The sequence below is a fragment of the Nansenia antarctica genome (assembly GCF_963989245.1).
Source record: "Nansenia antarctica genome assembly, chromosome: 6".
Taxonomy (NCBI): Eukaryota; Metazoa; Chordata; class Actinopteri; order Argentiniformes; family Microstomatidae; genus Nansenia; species Nansenia antarctica.
The window spans coordinates 21311298-21328978 of NC_137676.1; the positions used below are offsets into that span (position 1 = coordinate 21311298).

The following is a 17681-nucleotide window of genomic DNA, read 5'->3' on the forward strand; positions in this document are numbered from 1 at the left end:
CATGCCAGACTGGGACAGGTGTGTGTGTGTGTGTTTGTTGTGTGTGTGTGTGTGTCTTATCTCTCTATATCTGTGTGTGTGTCTGTGTCTGTGGGCGTGCGTGCATGCGTGTGTCTGCCTGCCATGGCACTCGGGCAGGGCTTCACTGTAGAGTGGTACTCCCAGTAGAGCCCTGTACTCCCTCTACAGATGGTGGCTGGTCCAGGAAGCCAGGAGGAGAGGAATGAGTGGACTTGCTCCAGGCCTGCGTCATGCTAATGCCTAAAGGACAGAACAGACCCTCCAGATGTCACTCTCCCTGGTGGCTGAGCTGGCCCGCCTTCTACCTTTTACGTCATCTCCCTTTCCTTTCTCTCCTGTTCCTCTGTCTTTCTCACTCCTCTGTCTTTCTCACTGCCCCCTTTCCTCTCTGACATTTCCTTCTCTCTCTCACTCTCTCTCTCTCTCTCTATGTCTCTCTCTCACTCTCTCTCTCTCTCAGGACAGATGCAGTATGCATGTCTGACTGTTCCTCCTAAAGACGTCTACACCCCGCAATACCCCTCTGTAACAGTTCCTCTCCTGTTCAAAATAGAAGAAGTAGTCCTTCCTTCTTCTAACATTGTGACTGCCAGTGGCCCCTGATCGCAGCATAGATTTTTGCTTATGATGACTGATGTATAGATGATTCACGTACTTTAGACAAACGTATTTGTTGTAAGTCACTTTGGATAAAAGCATCTGCTAAATGTCTAAAATGTAATGTAATGACAGAGGGTTAGCAAAACCATAAAGTTCCTCACACATGTTACTTTAGGTGGATGTCAGTCTCTCCCTCCCTGCCTCCCTGCCTAGCTCCCTCTCTCTCTGTGGTCTCATTAGGGGGCATTAGTGTGGATGTTAACCCACGGGGGTTGGGAGAGAACCAGGCCAATGTTATCCTCTGCTAAGAGGGAGAAAGTGCACACTAAATATAGCGCCCAGCCATGATAAGGACATTACCCCATCTGTGGAAAGCTGATTAGCATCCATTTTTAAGCATGTGCCCAGAGAGAGACAGAAAGAGACTGAGAGAGACAGAAAGAGACTGAGAGAGATACAATACACACAGGCAGTTGGGACTCTCCAAGTTGGACCACTAGGGCCAGGAGTCCATCCAACATTGGCCAGCAAAGTTTAAAGGTCACAGACTAAATCAAACAACGGTGGGGTGAGACTGTGAGAAACAGATGTGCTGGTGTGTGTGTGTGTGTGTGTGTGTGTGTGTGTGTCTGTGTGTGTGTGTCTGTGAATGTGTGTGTGTGTGTGTGTGTGTGTGTGTCTGTGGGTGAGTCTGGTGTGTACTATGTTACATCAGTAAGGGAAAAAGTCTTGTTTTTAGTTGAAGACATCTGCGGATGTTGTCATTCTTGCAGATTATTTGCTGCTGTGATGTGCAAAAGGTAATCTTGTTGATTAGTAAGCAATCTTCTAAATGTTGGATAATTGCTTATTTTTGTTTCCCTACCCACCCATTTCAAGACCTTTCCTTTGCATCATGTCCAAACAAGTGGCTGTGGTTTGAGCAATACATAAACGTCAATATTCTTAAGTGTTTATGACCTATTATGCAGGCTAACCATATGCTTCAGCAGAAATAAAAATTGTTCATGGCCTTGCAGTGGGACCGTGTCCCCCAGATGCTCCACCACCGTAGAATCGGGCAACTCCCATTGGCTGCCAAGAATCTCTGTTCCTGTATGGTGACTTGTGATTCGCTGAGATCGAGATGTTTTGATTTACGGGTCTGTGAGCAAAGACAGAGGGGATTCCTTACCTCTGGAAACTCTAGAATCTGTGGATAGACTTCAAAGGAGAAATTCTGAGAAGATGTAAAAAATATTGCAATAACAACAGTAAGGAAAATCCATCATTCAACAATAAAATCAGTTAGCTATCATTCAACTGTCCCATGAGGTCCTGAGATATTTACTGTTATTAGGGAATAAGAGTTATCCTCCTTGTATCATGTCTTTCCATGCATACGGTTGAACATGTTTCTACTGTACAATGAGGTTGGTTCCAAAAACAATTGCAAAATAACGACTTTGGCAAGCTAACCATGTGCCTGAGCAGAAATACAGATAGTTCATGGCCTTGCAGTAGGACCCTGTCCCCAGATTCACCACCATAGAATCGGCCAGTACCATTGGCCGCCAAGGATCTCTATTCCTGTATCATGACATGTGATTCGCTGAGGTTGAGATGTTTTGATTTATGGGTCTGTGAGCCGAGACAGAGGTGATTCCTTACCACTGGAAACACTCACACCTGTGGATAGACTTCAAAGGAGAAGTTCTGAGAAGATAATAAAAATCAGACAATAAAATCAGTTAGCCATTGTGACGTGCTGTCTTGATCACTGTATAGGTACGGTCTGAGTCAGTCCTCAGCAGTGTTGCCACAGTTACTTTGAAAAAGTATTCTGATTACTGATTACTGATTACTCCTTTAAAAAGTAATCTAGTTACTTTACTGATTACTTGATTTTAAAAGTAACTAAGTTAGATTACTAGTTACTTTTTTAGTTACTATTGGCAGCTGCCTAGGCACCCGACCCCCCCCCCCCCCCCCGCAACATAAAAATGAAAACTGGTTTAGCCAAAACTCACTTTATTTTAACAGTAACTTAAATTACATAATTAAACTTTAAACAATAACTTAAAACAACAAAATAAAGAGTCTTTCTTTGCCTCACCCAACATAAATACTTGTTTTTAAACAATAAAATAAATATAATCTTTATTTAACAGTAACTAGCAAGGAGTGGTTTCACAAAACCTAAAACCTACCCTGACCATTCAGATATGATCCTAATATAATCCTAATCCTAAACTGTTTTTTTTTGATTGATTGATTGAAAACTTTATTGGAAGATTTGCAGAAGTAGGTACATGAAAGTACATATTACATACAAGGTCAACTAACAGGATAAAAACCCAAGAAAGCCACTGGCTTATTTCAACTGGGGTCCTTGATTCTCAATTCATCGTTACATGTAAGACAGACAACAACAAAAACTAGTACTATCTACAAGATAATACAGACAAATAACTAGTACTATCTACAAGATAAATATACATCCATCATGGGAAGAACAATACAACAAAACATTAGGTATGTACAGCGGGTAGGACAGGTGGGGACATACACCACAGGTGGGGGCGAGTCTGAGTTTATCAATGATCAACATTTATGTTCTTGTCATCCTTTGCTGACACAAACTCAAAATAATCCTTATATTTCCAGCTATTTAACGCATATCTCTGTTCTCGCTCCATTGTGTAGGCTACGCTTCTGTTTACACTGTGCAATCAGCGTGGTGATACACGTGAGCGATTCTGCTGCAATCTCGCGATAGTCGAGAGCCGTTTTTTTTGCTGGCATGGCCTTCCATAGTAACCTCGTGTTGAAAACGTGAGCACTGACGTCACTCCCCAAGACGCGAGAAATGTTTGTTTACTATCGAACATTACAAAGAAATACTGCATTTAGCCTAAGTTATGAGGTAGTAACGCAATAGTAACGCACAGCCACTTGAATAAGTAACTTTAATCCGATTACTGATTTGGAAATAGTATCGCGTTAGAATACTCGTTACTGAGAAAAGTATTCAGATTAGAGTAACGCGTTACCGGCATCACTGGTCCTCAGTGATGTGGACACAGAGGATCTTGAAGCTGCTGACCCTCTCCACTACAGCCCCACCCATCTGGACGGGGGCATGACCCCCTCCCCCCTCCGCCAACCACTCCGAGCCGGTCTACAGTGTTAAATGCTGAACATGTCCAGGGATGTCGTCTGGGCTGGCTACTCTTTAGATGTTTACACGTTTAAGTTTCAAGTTTCAAGTTTATTGTTATGTCACATTACACAAGTGTGACAGAGTAAAATTCTTAGGCTTCAGATCCTAACATACCTAGCATTGCAGCACAAGACATAGGACATAATAATTCAAGCATAATTCAAAACGATAAAAAAAGTGTCATTAGTACGTGACATAAGTGTCAAAAAAAATTATAGGCATAATACAAGATAAGGTGTCAGTCCTCAGGGCTAGCCGGAGCCGTTGTGAGGGGTTAGACATGATACATAATTTGTTTTAATTAATTGTGTTTCATATCATTGTTATCATCATTTCATGTAACATATTATATAACCTATTTCCTGATATCCTTGGCTGTCTGATTCACACCAGACTGGTTAGAGTGCCAGCTCCAGATAGAGACAATGTCTACCATTAGATGTCTGACCTGACACCCCTTGGTTTGCAGTGTTTGCTCAGTCAGTGTGTGTGTGTGTGTGTGTGTGTGTGTGTGTGTGTGTGTGTGTGTGTGTGTGTGTGTGTGTATGTGTTTATGACACTCCATGAGGATGTGGAAAGCTGTGATGGATTTGACCCAGATGCTGAGAGAGAGAGAGAGAGAGAGAGAGAGAGAGAGAGAGAGAGAGAGAGAGAGAGAGAGAGAGAGAGAGAGAGAGAGAGAGAAAGGGAAAGAGAGAGAGAGAGAGAGAGAGAGGGAAAGAGAGAGAGAGAGACACTGAGAGACACCATATTTCTCAACAACAGCTTGACAACAGAATACGTCTGTCACAATCGATGACAGATCTAGGCCAAGCTAACAGGGTGAAGTATAGGCCACTCCAAGGTAGTTGTCATTGATTGAGTAACAAAGACTGCACGGTTACTACATTGTAAAAGAGCGTACAAGGCACAAGATGGGGCACAAAACAAGAGAGCAGACACCCAGGTTGTCTGGCGTAATTAGGTGGGCTTGCTTAAGCAAGTCCAACTATTGTTCTTTGACATACTTATTAGTTGGGCTTGCTTCATAGAGGGGAAACCAAAAGTTGCCATTTCTGAATCACTGCCGATCTTACACCTTTAAGCCATTAACACCAACTGTAAAATGTGCCAAAAACTACAAAGTATCTGATAAAAGGTTTCTGATATCCATTAAACATTGAAAGCTAAAGATTTTTGTAATCGCATACCTATTTAATCTTTCAACGATTGAAAAAACATGACACGCTCATTTAAAAACACAATGAAGCAAATTGCAGAATTGATCATTTTTTATCACAAACTCGCAATCAGACCATATGAATACGCTATGGAAGTCCTGTGTCACAAACTGCAGTGTAAATATAACCGGAGACACTCTTCTCACTTCTGGAATAAGGCTGGACTGGTGGATACATGTATTTTATGCCCCAAGATAACAATGTTTTCTTAAAGTCAATATTTAGTCTACTAAAAGTAAATTACATTTACTTGTATTTTGCCCAAAGGCTAGGTTCCAGGTAAATACAACTGGCCATAATTGAACTCCTGCCTTCAGGGTATTACAATCACCCAAAGGTTAACAAAGTTGAGAAGCTAATTATTTTAAAGTCAATATTTAGTCATTTGCATGTCAACAAAAAATATGTGTGAGTGTCTCAAGTTATGTTTACCTAGAAACCTACATTCTGCAGTCGCAGTACAGACTTTCATTGCGTATATACTCACTGAACACTTAAATAGGAACATCCTATTAAACTAACCTGCCTTGTGTCAACAGTCCAAGCTGGTGGAGGTGGTGTTGGGAATGTAGTGTGGGGAATGTTTTCTTGGCACACTTTAGGTCTGTTAATACCAATAAATCATTGCTTGAATGCCACAGCCTATTTGAGAACTGTTGCTGACTATGTGCATCTTCTAATGGCTACTTCCAGCATGATAATGCATCATGTCACAAAGCAAAAGTCATCTCAAACTGGTTTCATGAACATGACATTGAGATCAGTTTTCTTCAGTGGCCTTCCCAGTCACCGGATCTGAATCCAATAGAACACCTTTGGGATGTGGTAGAACGGGAGATTCACAGCTTGAAAGTGCACCTGAATCTGCAGGTATTGCATGATGCAACCATGTAATCATGGACCAGAATCTCCAAGGAATGTTTCCAACATCTTGTGGAATCAATGCCACAAGAATTGAGGCCCTTTTGAGAGCAAAGACAGGCCATACCCAGTGTTATGTCCGTAGTGTGTGGTTTTGTGTGTGTTTGGTTTGTTTCTTGTGTTTTCTCCCAGGTGATTGTCCTGCCTTCTGCCATGGTGATGGCTTGATTGAGCACAGGTGTGCCTGTTACCTAATTTATGTTATCCTCCTTAGCATTATAATAATTCACTGTCCTTTTTTATAGAGAGTAGTTTTAAGTAAAAGTGTTTCACGGAAACCTGTTTTTGTTACCCTTACAATAAATCTTGTTTCATTTATATTCTCCTATCGCCTCTGGTTCTTGTGTGTGTGTGTGTGTGTGTGTGTGTGTGTATGTGTGTTGTATCCGCACATATCCTGGCAAAAGCAAAACCATTTCACTTATTATACCTCTTCTCTCCTCCTTCGGCTATCCCCCTCTTCTTCTCCTTTATCCTTTTTCTCACACCTGTTCTTAACGGCACAGTAATGACAGTCATTGACATGTTGTAATCGCCACCCACCTGTCAGAGCAGTGGCTTTTGCCAAAAACACACCTGTGCTTACAGTAAGTAAGTATAGCTCTGCCTCTGATGAATGCCTACCCTGGAAAAACTAATATCCGGCTTCTGGAAGGACTGAAGTTATGACAGCAAGTTTATTATGTAAATGTCTTTCACTTTATGGCATCATATATCCTCTGCAATGCGTTCATGGGTTAGGGTTCAGATGTTCATGTTTCACGCCTTCCCATTACCTTCAAAAATGCTAGGATATCAAAGACATTGCAAGTCACTGACTATGATAGAATCTAGTTGTTATTTATAGTAGCTTGGCTTATAGTTTCATAATAAATAAACAATGGATAATTGGTACTTACTGATTGATTTAAATTACTTATAACTTTAATACCAGTGCGTCATATGTCCAATCAGGAAAACAAGAAAACAGACTAATCTAATCTTTGTAGTTTTCAGACAGACATGAACAGACAAGCCAAGTCTGCAGAGTGTTGGCTGGCTGTTTGGCTTCTCCATGCACCGTATCCAGCCAAATACAACCAAAACAAACGTGTCCACACTACAGTGTTTACTGATCCAGAGAAAACTGCAGAAGTAAAAAGAAGGCAAAACAAAGACATGGCTAAAGAGACAAAAAGTACAAAATGATGATTCACATTTCCGGCAAACCCTCGGACAGTCTAGTGGGCCAACTCGTCAAACATGGCCTTTGATACCCAGTGCAAATATCGGGAAAAAACTCTGACGTACATCCATTGAATTGACCTCCTATCGATCATCTCCCCGAGCAGAGTTGAGTATGTTTGTGTTTCCTTGTATGCGCTCGTCTGATGCAACGAGGTTGCGAGCAAGGTGGTTGAGTTCATTCTGGGATAGTTGGGATAGTTAGTTAAGTATTAGTTAGCAGTAGTAGTTACTAGTAGTAACTAGTAGTTTAATTCTCGTCAGACACATACCAACCACAGATTTGAACTTATGCGTAAACAGCAAGACTTCTTCATTTAGTTAACTAGCCAGATACAGATGTATGCTAAATTTGTTTGCTCAGGGGAATGTTTTTGCTTGCATACCACATCTTTCTCCCACACTCGTTATCACTGTTTAGTCTGCTGCTCTTTTCTCCCATAGGCCACTACTCTCTCTCTCTCTCTCTCTCTGTCTCTCACACACACACACACACACACGCACGCACACACACACACACACACACACACACACACACACACACACACACCGATATACACACATACCCATGCACGAATGTACACACACACACGCACAGGCACTCACACTAACACACACGCCAATATACACACATACCCACAAACACATGCACTCACGTACACACACATATGCACACACTCTCTCTCTCACTGTCTCTCACTATGTACACACACAGACGCATATGCACACGCACACACACACACACGCGCACACACACACACACACACACACTTTCTCTCCTCCTCTCTTTCTCTGTCACTCACAGTATAAATCTGACGTTGAGCTAACAGTGGGAGAGAATCAGGCAGCAGTTACACCAGCCAAAACACTATTTCTTAATCCAACACTTTCTCTGTTGTTAATCAACTCCACCCATCTCACTCATTACCCCACTCTGACGTTGGTCACCGAATGGCACATCAAATCATTAAGAGGAAAGGGAAAGGGATTCAAAGTTTGTCATTGCACAGAGTACAACAAAATGCATGTATGCTCTCGAGGGTCATCTAGGCAAGGGGTCACAGCCATTATAGGTGACCCCGGAGCAATTCATAGCTTTCAGTCACGTGGTTTCTTCCCTAGCAACCACCAACCTGACGGGCAAAAAGTATCTATGCCTACTATTTAGACCACCTCACCCATGAAGAACTATCAAGATACACAACGGTGATAGGAGAGTAGGATTGACACCATTCAAATGGTTTTGGATTCCATGTCTTCTCCTCTATCCGGACACGTTGGAATTATTTTCCTAACCCCCGGAGAATCAAAGTTATTAACCCGCAAAAGGTGCTTCCTTGACCGGCTTTGTCCGTGAATAACACCGGTTATGGAGGTGGTACAAACACAAGACTATTATTGCTAAATTCACCATCAGTATACGGTCATTTTGAGCCCTTAACCACCTCGCTGACACCCCGAGAAGATATACTTTTTTTTTTTTTTTTTTTTTTTTTCAGATTTTATCCCCTTTTCACCCAATTTGGTAGCCAATTTAACCCAACTTAGCATCCAATTATCCCCTGCCTATTGCGAAGGATCCGCCGCACGACCCCGTGGTCGGCAGTCCCAGAGGAGGCCGCCAGGCAGACTAGGCTGACTGGCTCCTCGAGCCCAGTACCGTTACTCCGACACCAGACGGGGGCGGTGTTGCGCGACGGATCCTAGTCCAGAACTACTCCTATACCCCCCTCGGAAGCGGCCGGCCAATATGCCGCTTCCCGTGTGCCTCGGCCATATCTGGATCTGGCGAGCCGGGATACGAACCCCGGCCCCGGTGGGCAGCATGCACTAGCGGCCAGTGCTTAGACCGCTACACCACCGCGGGGCGAAGATATACTTTTAATATGAAACTCGATCAACCGGGAGTTCTACCGCTGCTGGACGAAACTCCCAACTCCCGCTGTTAGCGGGGCGAGGGAATATTTATATCCGGGAATTCGCTCCTTGCTGTGTCCACGGTGATAGGAGTGGAGGATCGACTCCATTCAAAAACCTTTGGATTCCCTGGCTTCTCCTCTTTCCGGACACGTTGGAATTATTTTCCTAACCCACGGGAAATCAAAGTTATTAACCCGCAAAAAGTGGGTTTTGCCCGCAAAAAGTGCCTTTTGCCCGTCAGGTGGGCGTTTCCACTATGCTGTGACGTCACATGAAAGCTATGAATTAGGGGTTTAGTCCACCATAACACCAGCACCTCCAAGCCGACTCAAGACCCGCCACCCTTACAACAAGGCAGCACAAGCCATGCTCAACTCCACCTCTGAGGACATCTCCAGAGATGCATGGTTGGCAGCAGCTTGGAAGCAGGAGTGGGAGTCAGCCGGGCCCTCCCGAATCCACCGCTACATCTGGGACCCAGGAGATGGCACCATTGGAGGAGACGACCTACCACGCCGGCAATGGACCACACTGAACCGTCTACGAACTGGTGTCGGTCGCTTTAAAACATCAATGAAGGCATGGGGCCTGGCGGACAGTGCGGCATGCGAGTGCGGTGACCCAGAGCAGACCGCCGACCACATAATCACCATCTGCCCCTTATATAGACCACCCTCAGAAGCCAGCCTCTTCGACCTAGAACCAGAGATGCGGGCATGGCTACGCGACACCGAGTTGGACCTCTGACGTTACACGAAAGAAGAAGAAGGGGTTTAGTGCCTTGCTCAGGGACATTTCGACACGTGGCCCACCGGGGATTCGAACCGCTGCGGAACCGATTAGAACCAGTTGAGCCACAGCCGCCCCCATTGGTACGCACATATCCATGATATGAGTTATTTTTGTTATAACCTTCCATCTGTGTGAACATTTTACGATCTGTGTCAAACATAAGGATGAAGGGAATGTGGTTGCTGTAATTCTAGAGATTTTCTGTTACAGTGTAGCGGAATAATGTCCGGGTTTATTACCCCCCATAGGCCAGTGTGTGTGTGTGAGTGTGTGTGTGTGTGTGTGTGTGTGTGTGTGTGTGTGTGTGTCTGGCCCACCGAGAGGAGAGATGAAGAGAGGACATTTATTATTTTGCTCATGGGCCCACAATGAGGTGATCCGAGGAAGCATTAGGTCAGCTTCACACTCCGGGCCACAGACCAACACACACACTCACACACACACACACACACACACAGACAGTGAACCCTATACAAACAGAGAGAGAGGGCAAGTGGGCCAGCTGCTTCTCAGCTTATAGAGTAGGAGAGACATATATTTTTCACCCATTTTGTAAATAAATCTCCAGTAAGTGGCGTGTGGAAACACAGGCTGCTATGCCCTCAGATGTGAGATAGGAAAAGTGGTATGTATGTCATGAGGAGAGGAGAGAAGGTGGCAGAGGGAGGAAGAACAGGGGAAGAATAGGGAGGGTGACATACTAAGAGAAGGAGGAGATGGGAAAGAGAGGGAGGAAAATGAGACAAGGGGTCGGAGGGTGAGAAAGAAGTGAGGGAGGAGAGGAGAGGTTGAGCAGATGTGGCGAGATGGAGAGAGGGAGTATAGAAAAAAGAGTCAGGCAGGTCAAAACGTTTGGAGAGAGAGAGAGAGTAAAGAAATATTTAAGGAGAGGGAAGGGAGGGAGGAGTGGGGAGGAGAGGGAGAGGCGAGCTAGTGAAAAGAGGTAAGAATGTGTTGAGGTATTAATAGCTGGGGAAGGTTCCCTTTGAGGTTTCACCGGAACGAAAGTGCAAAAGACCTCTCCTGCACGGGGCTGGAGCAAACACCGGACATGAAACACACGTGTGTGTGTGTGTGTGTGTTGAAAAACATGCATGTGTGTGTTCACTGTGTGTGTGCGTGTGTGTGTGTGTGTGTGTGCTTTGAGTATATTGACACAGAGCAAATAAAACGTCATGCTGCTGGTAGTATTTCCTTTTCCAAAGAACTGTTGGAAAAAGTAAGAAAGTGTTATACTTTATATTGTGTACTGAAACACTCAGAGCTGCCAGGAGCACGTCAACATGTATTTAAAAAAGACAGACTTTCTCTCTTTCTATTGTGCAACATACTAAAACAACAGGTTATCTTTCCAGATCTTTTGACAGTGCAGAACTGTGTGTGTGTGTGTGTGTGTGTGTGTGTGTGTGTGTGTGTGTGTGTGTTATCTATGTGTATTAAGATCATTCGATTATAGAGGAATGTATGCTGTCTCTGTCCAGGACCTGACAGTCATTTCTTTTGGTGTTTTTAGTTTTGGCATTCTGTGTACTTCATAGATGAAGCTCGATCTCTGCCTTGGTTGAGAACCTGTGCTTGGCAAAAGGCAACATTACCCGGCATGCCACAGGGGTGTGTGCCAGTGCATGCCAAGGCCAGGTGCTTTTCCTGCCTTGCCTTGAAGAAAGAAATTGGAAGAAGGGCTCATTGTAATGCACGGAACAGGATGGGGAATGGTATAGCCCGTCCTCCGATTTCTCACAGAAATATCCCTTTATAATGCATCCCCACTGTACTGCACTGCACTGACAGTGAATTTTTTTAACCCTCATTATTACCATTACTTACACATACACAACTTACACATATAAACTTACTGAGGCAGCAAGACAATGTTTTTACTGTTGACAGACTAACAAATCCTCCAACACCCATTGCTCAGGAATTTCACTCGACGGAGCTTCCGGTTGAGCATGAAGCCTAAGTAGTCAGGAGAAACGTGGCTCCAAATATTTTCATAAAATGTTCACAATTTGACGAGTTATAGCTTACTTTTTGACTAATCTATTTGAACGAAAGAGTTGTAGGCTACAGCGTTCTATTATACCTCACAATGGCAAGAAAAACGCGTGGCTCAGCTAACACTATCAAATTACCGACTGACCTGGAAAACCTCCGCTCCGTACTCTCCGACCTCGCTGAAACTGTGACTTGTATGGTGGAATAATATGCCTGCTAAGACATTTTATTTATTGATAAAACATTCATTACCTTTGAGACTGCTAACAGTGGGCAATCATTTTAAATGTACTGTCTTCTTTTTTTAGAGCAGCTTTGATGCCCAGATGCGATGGGAAGGAACACCGAAGTCCCAGATGCTTTATGGACTATAAATGATAAATGCATGCACACGGACACAACATTATTATTTTAATGATTACATTCATATTCTATTATTGTATTGCTCAATTGTATCTTGCCAAATGTTTTCCATTGCCATGAAGTTTACTCTCTTGTACTTGTAATGGGATGTAATAAACTGTTGGCACACATGGCAATTAAAAATCATGAATCTTGAATTATTATTATTATTATTATTATTATTAGCAGCAGCTTTCAGTCACTCTGCTACATGCTCCTGGAACAAACTCCCTGAAGAAATCAAACAGGCCCAAACCCTAAAAATATTTTAAACTAAGCTAAAAAAACCTTAATGTTTTGCAACAGTTCTAATTAAAAACGAACACTTCTCTATTTATTATCTTGTTAAATGTTTGTCTATTTATTTTCTGTTTTCTATTATTTTCTCTCTCTCTCTCTTTCTTTCTCTCTCTCTCTCTCTCTCAGATTCAGATTCAGATTCAGATAACGTTTATTGCCATTATGCATACACATATAGGAATTTGCTTCGGCATTACAGTAAGTGCGTTTATACTTTTTTCACGTGTATACAAAAACAAATGCAAAAAACAGGACAACACAGGACAGACAACAGTGCATTGGATAGTGCAACATATATAAAGTGCAGTGCAGAGTTTTTACAGTGAGTCCAGTGCATATTCAGTCCTGGGCAGACTTGGGGGCGGGGGGGAGGGGGAAGCCAGAGTAATTTATCAGCCTGGCGGCTGAGGGGTAGAAACCGAGCCTGTGGCGGGCCTTCAGTGACTTAGGCAGCCGCAACCTTCTTCCAGAGGGAAGCAGGGTGAGGAGGCCGTGGCCAGGGTGGAAGGGGTCGGCCATGATCTTTCTTGCCCTCCTCAGAGCCCTGGTGTCATGCAAGGAGTTGAGGGAGGGCAAGGGACAGCCGATCACCCTCTCTGCTGAACGTAACACCCGCTGCAACTTGGCCTTGTCCTTGGTTGTTGCAGCAGGGAACCAGGTGATGATGGAGTGGGTGAGGATGGACTCTATGATGGCCGTGTAAAACTGGACCATCATGGACCTCGGCAGCCTGAATTTCCTCAGCTGCCGGAGGAAGAACATCCTCTTCTGGGCCTTCTTCGTGAGGGCCTCGGTGTTCCGCTCCCACTTGAGGTCCCGGGAGATGGTCATGCCTAGAAAGCGGCATGACTCCACGGAGGCCACCGGGGTACCTCCCAGCGTGATGGGAGGGGGCAGGGCTGCTTTCCTACGGAAGTCCACCACCATCTCCACTGTTTTCAGAGCATTGAGCTCCAGATTGTTTAAACTGCACCAGCTCTGCAGCCCCTCGATCTCACCCCTGTAGGCAGATTCGTCCCCCCCGGAGATGAGGCCCACCAGGGTGGTGTCGTCTGCAAACCTCAGGAGCTTGACCGAGGGGTGGCGGGAGACACAGCTGTTGGTGTATAGGGAGAATAGTGCTGGAGACAGGACGCAGCCCTGCGGGGAGCCCGTGCTGGTGGACCTGGAGCTGGAAATGCTCTTCCCCAGCTTCACCCGCTGAGACCTGTCAGTCAGGAAGTCCGTGATCCACCTGCAGGTGGAGTCCGGCACCTGCAGCAGGGATAGCTGGTGCTCCAGGATGTGTGGGAGGATCGTGTTGAAGGCCGAGGTGAAGTCCACGAACAGGATCCTGGCGTAGTTGCCTGCAGTGTCTAGGTGTTCTAGTACGTAGTGCAGAGCCATGTTCACGGCGTCCTCCGTGGATCTATTGGCTCTGTACGCGAACTGCAGGGGGTCCAGCACAGGATCCGTGATGAGCTTCAGGTAGGCCAGGACAAGGCGCTCCAGGACCTTCATGACGACAGAGGTCAGAGCGATGGGTCTGTAGTCGTTGAGGCCTGTGACCTTGGCCTTCTCTCAATATATATATTGAGATATATATTATATATAATTGTCTTTTTTTCCCTTAATATCCTTCCCTTACTGTATTTGTTTTAATGCTGTATGTACAGCACTTTGAATTGCCTTTGTTGTATGAAATGTGCTATACAAATAAACTTGCCTTGCCTTATCTTTCTGTCCAATTGTATTTTTCATCAGGGAATATTGCCCATGCCCAAATTCATTCAAAAACATTCAGTCTGTCTATGTTGACACAAGCCTGAAAGCTGTTCTTCACAGTGTGTTTTGTGTTGCTAATGTTAATATTGAACATATTTGATTTGGAAAACAGAAGTAGGTTGGCTGCGTACCATGGTAATTTACGATGAAAAAAACAAACCGAACATTAAGATTACCGTAACATAGTAAATCACGATTCTAATGTGACCACAGTGGACCACAGTCCTTCTCCACTCAACCGTGTCCCTGTAACCGGACAAATCAACTCTAACTGGACAAATCAACATGTTTATTAATCCAGGATGAATCTGTACACGAGGAGAAGTTTCCCCATTGAAACCATGCCTCTCTCTCTCTCACTCTCTCTCACTCTCCCCCCCTCTCTCTCCCCTTCTCCCTCTCTCCCTTCCTTTAAAACGTGGTTATGGCTAACCATGGCAGTTTGGGTCAAATTAAACAAGGTCGTTGGCCCGTCCACACATGGCATTTATTCCTGCAGTGAAAGGACTGTGTGTGTGTGTATTTATCGGTCCTTTTTGGAATCATCAAGTTTTCCTTTCGAGTGACAGTTTGCTTGATACACAGACAGGAAAATATGCTTGTGTGGTTGATTTGCTATTCTATAAAGAAGAGGACTTTGTATAGAAAACAAGGTAACGTCAGGGACAATCGTTCTGACGGTTAAAATGGCCTCCAGACCAAACCATTGTATTGTATTAACGTTTGTTTGGCCATGTAATTTTTAAAATTAAAACGGATGTGACTGTGCAGGAGAGGTTAGTTGTGTTGTGGGTTTTTAAATGTGTCCCATGTTTTGAGTTCAATTCAATGCAGGGTTTTGAATGAGGGAAATGTTAATACTTTGATGATGTTTAGAGTTCAGTTTGACTGTCTCTTGGGGGGTTTTCCACCCACAATCCATTCCAGACCATTCAGGCAGGGGAGGCTGGTGGAGGTAGAAATCGGAGGACGGGCTCACTGTAATGCATGGAATAGAATAAGGTCATGTTCTCACATGAAAGTCTGAATCATGACCAGGAGCAAGTGGATGAGATTGCAACATTGTTGCATAAATTATTTCTCTGATTTGCATTCTCACAGCCCTTTATGTAAACGAAGTAACATACGCAATCGAAGCAACAGACATGGTAGTTGATTGTTCCGAAAAATTTAACATTTCCTGTTCGTCCCGCTCCTATCCAGATCAACACGCATGCGCTGTTGTTTTCCTATGGACAGCCTCGAGTGTTTGAGACCATTCCTCATTCCAATCCATGCATTACAATGCAGGTTGTACAATGAGCCTGTCCTCCGATTTATACCTCCCCCAGCATCCCCTGAATTCAGGAACAGTATTTCTAACAATATTTTTTTGTCCGATTTAATATAGAGGTGAGACTTTGCAGGTGAGCAGAATGTATGAATTTCCTCTGTTGAATCATGTTTTATGTTGTAACAGACCTGAACAAGACTAGATGAGAGTGAATTCACCAGGGGACATGAATTGAAACGAAGTTAGTCCCAACTTGAACAGGTTTGGATGGGTGACATAACCCATACATACTGAGCTTCAGTGGCAGATTTATGGCTCATTGTGGACTCATGGTTGACCCTGCCTAGAGGTCAAAGGTCAGGGGTGAGCCAGAACAAAGAGGCAGAGTCTGGTCAGAGGGGGGCCCACTGTCAGCAGAAAGCCTAGTCAGTTTACAGAGGGTCCCATGTACACACACTGTTTCTTTTTTGTTTGTTTTGTTTTTATGTTTTTAGGGCATTTCTGCTTTTATTGGTATAGAGACATTAGATCAGGGGTCTCAAACTCAAATTGGCTTGGGCACCCCTGGTTTAAATGTCTGTTACAATTAATCTCCAAATGATTGAAAGCAAACCTGAACACTAAATGCTACAAAGTTAAACATGACACCTTTCTGCAAATTTTAAAGCAAGGGTACTTTTTATTTTAATATTTTTCAGTTTTCTAAGTTTTTAAATGATAAAAAAGGAAAAGGGCCCTGTCCAAGAGTTTGGGAACCCTTTTGGATTATTCTTTGTTACATTTTGAGAAGATGATTACTAAGGCCCAGACCAAGGTAATTTACTCGTTAGGGCTTCAATGTGTCAGGTGAATATAATTCCAGGGATGAACTATATATTCTCAAGTAACTCCATGCCTTCTAAAGTATCCGAAGGCTACAAAAAACTCTTGTAATGTTTCAAACTTACCCATTTCCACTGTCAGAAACATCATCAGAAAATGGAAAATAAATGGAACAATTGAAGTCAAGGCAAGATCTGGAAGACCAAGAAACATTTCTGAGAGAATGGCCTGAGATCTGGTGAGAAATGCTGAGAAGAACCCACACATCACTGCAAAAGAGCTGCAAAAAAAAGTAGCAGACACCGGTCTAGTTGTTCACTTAAGCAATATCACACGAGAGGGAGTGTGTTATACTGAATATCAGCACGGCTGTGATTCGGTCTTCGGTACTCGGCCTGCGGAAGCAAGTTGCCTAATGGCATGAAAATGCAACATGTTGTACTCGTTGTGTGCCTGTACGTGTGAGAAGATGTCTCATTCCAAACGGCACCTCACATCAAGCACTAGAACCTCCCTACAGTTGTCCGCCACGTCGCGTGCAGGGCCTCTAGGGAATGGCCTAGGAGGGTGAAAGTTGACATGGTACAATGTCCCATGAAGGGGAAGGAGTGTGTAGAGTTTGGTGAGTGTGACTCTTTCGCAGCCCGTTCCCTGGGCCCAAACGTACCCCAGCACTTTAATTCAGGTTTTTGGGGCCTAGTGTGACATTAAAGGTTAAAGGACTTTAGCGTCGCAACCGTAGGTGCCACAGACACGGTTCAGATATTTTCCGACTCGGCTCGGCCCCACCGACAGGCCCCACCCACTTTGATACAAGCCACTCCCCCTAAGTGTCTAAGCCACTCCCACTTTGATACAGACCACACCCACTTTGATACAAGCCTCACTCACTTTGATACAAGCCACTCCCCCTAACTGTCTAAGCCACACCCACTTTGATACAAGCTCCACCCACTTTAATACAAGCCAATCCCCCTAAGTGTCTAAGCCACTCCCACTTTGATACAAGCTCCACCCACTTTGATACAAGCCACTCCCACTTTGATACAAGCCACTCCCCCTAACTGTCTAAGCCACACCCACTTTGATAAATAAATAATATTTATATAGCGCTTTTCCGAGGCTCAAATACCCTGACAATATGGGGAAAACGGGAAAGTGCTGTGTCCCTTGTTGTATGAATAGATCCGACCGGTCTCAAAATGTAGCCTATAATTAATGC

The 17681-nt window shown here is 44.1% G+C and overlaps 1 protein-coding gene across 1 annotated transcript in view; it reads right to left on the reverse strand.

Moving 5' to 3' along the window:
• Positions 1–7917: 7917 nt before the first annotated feature.
• LOC308161334 (E3 ubiquitin-protein ligase rnf146-like) overlaps positions 7918–17681 on the reverse strand; it is a 200780-nt gene continuing 191016 nt past the window's right edge. Inside the window, exon 4 of the transcript XR_013937531.1 lies at positions 7918–7974. The gene's annotated coding sequence lies outside the window, so the exon portion shown is untranslated. The remainder of the gene's footprint in view (positions 7975–17681) is intronic.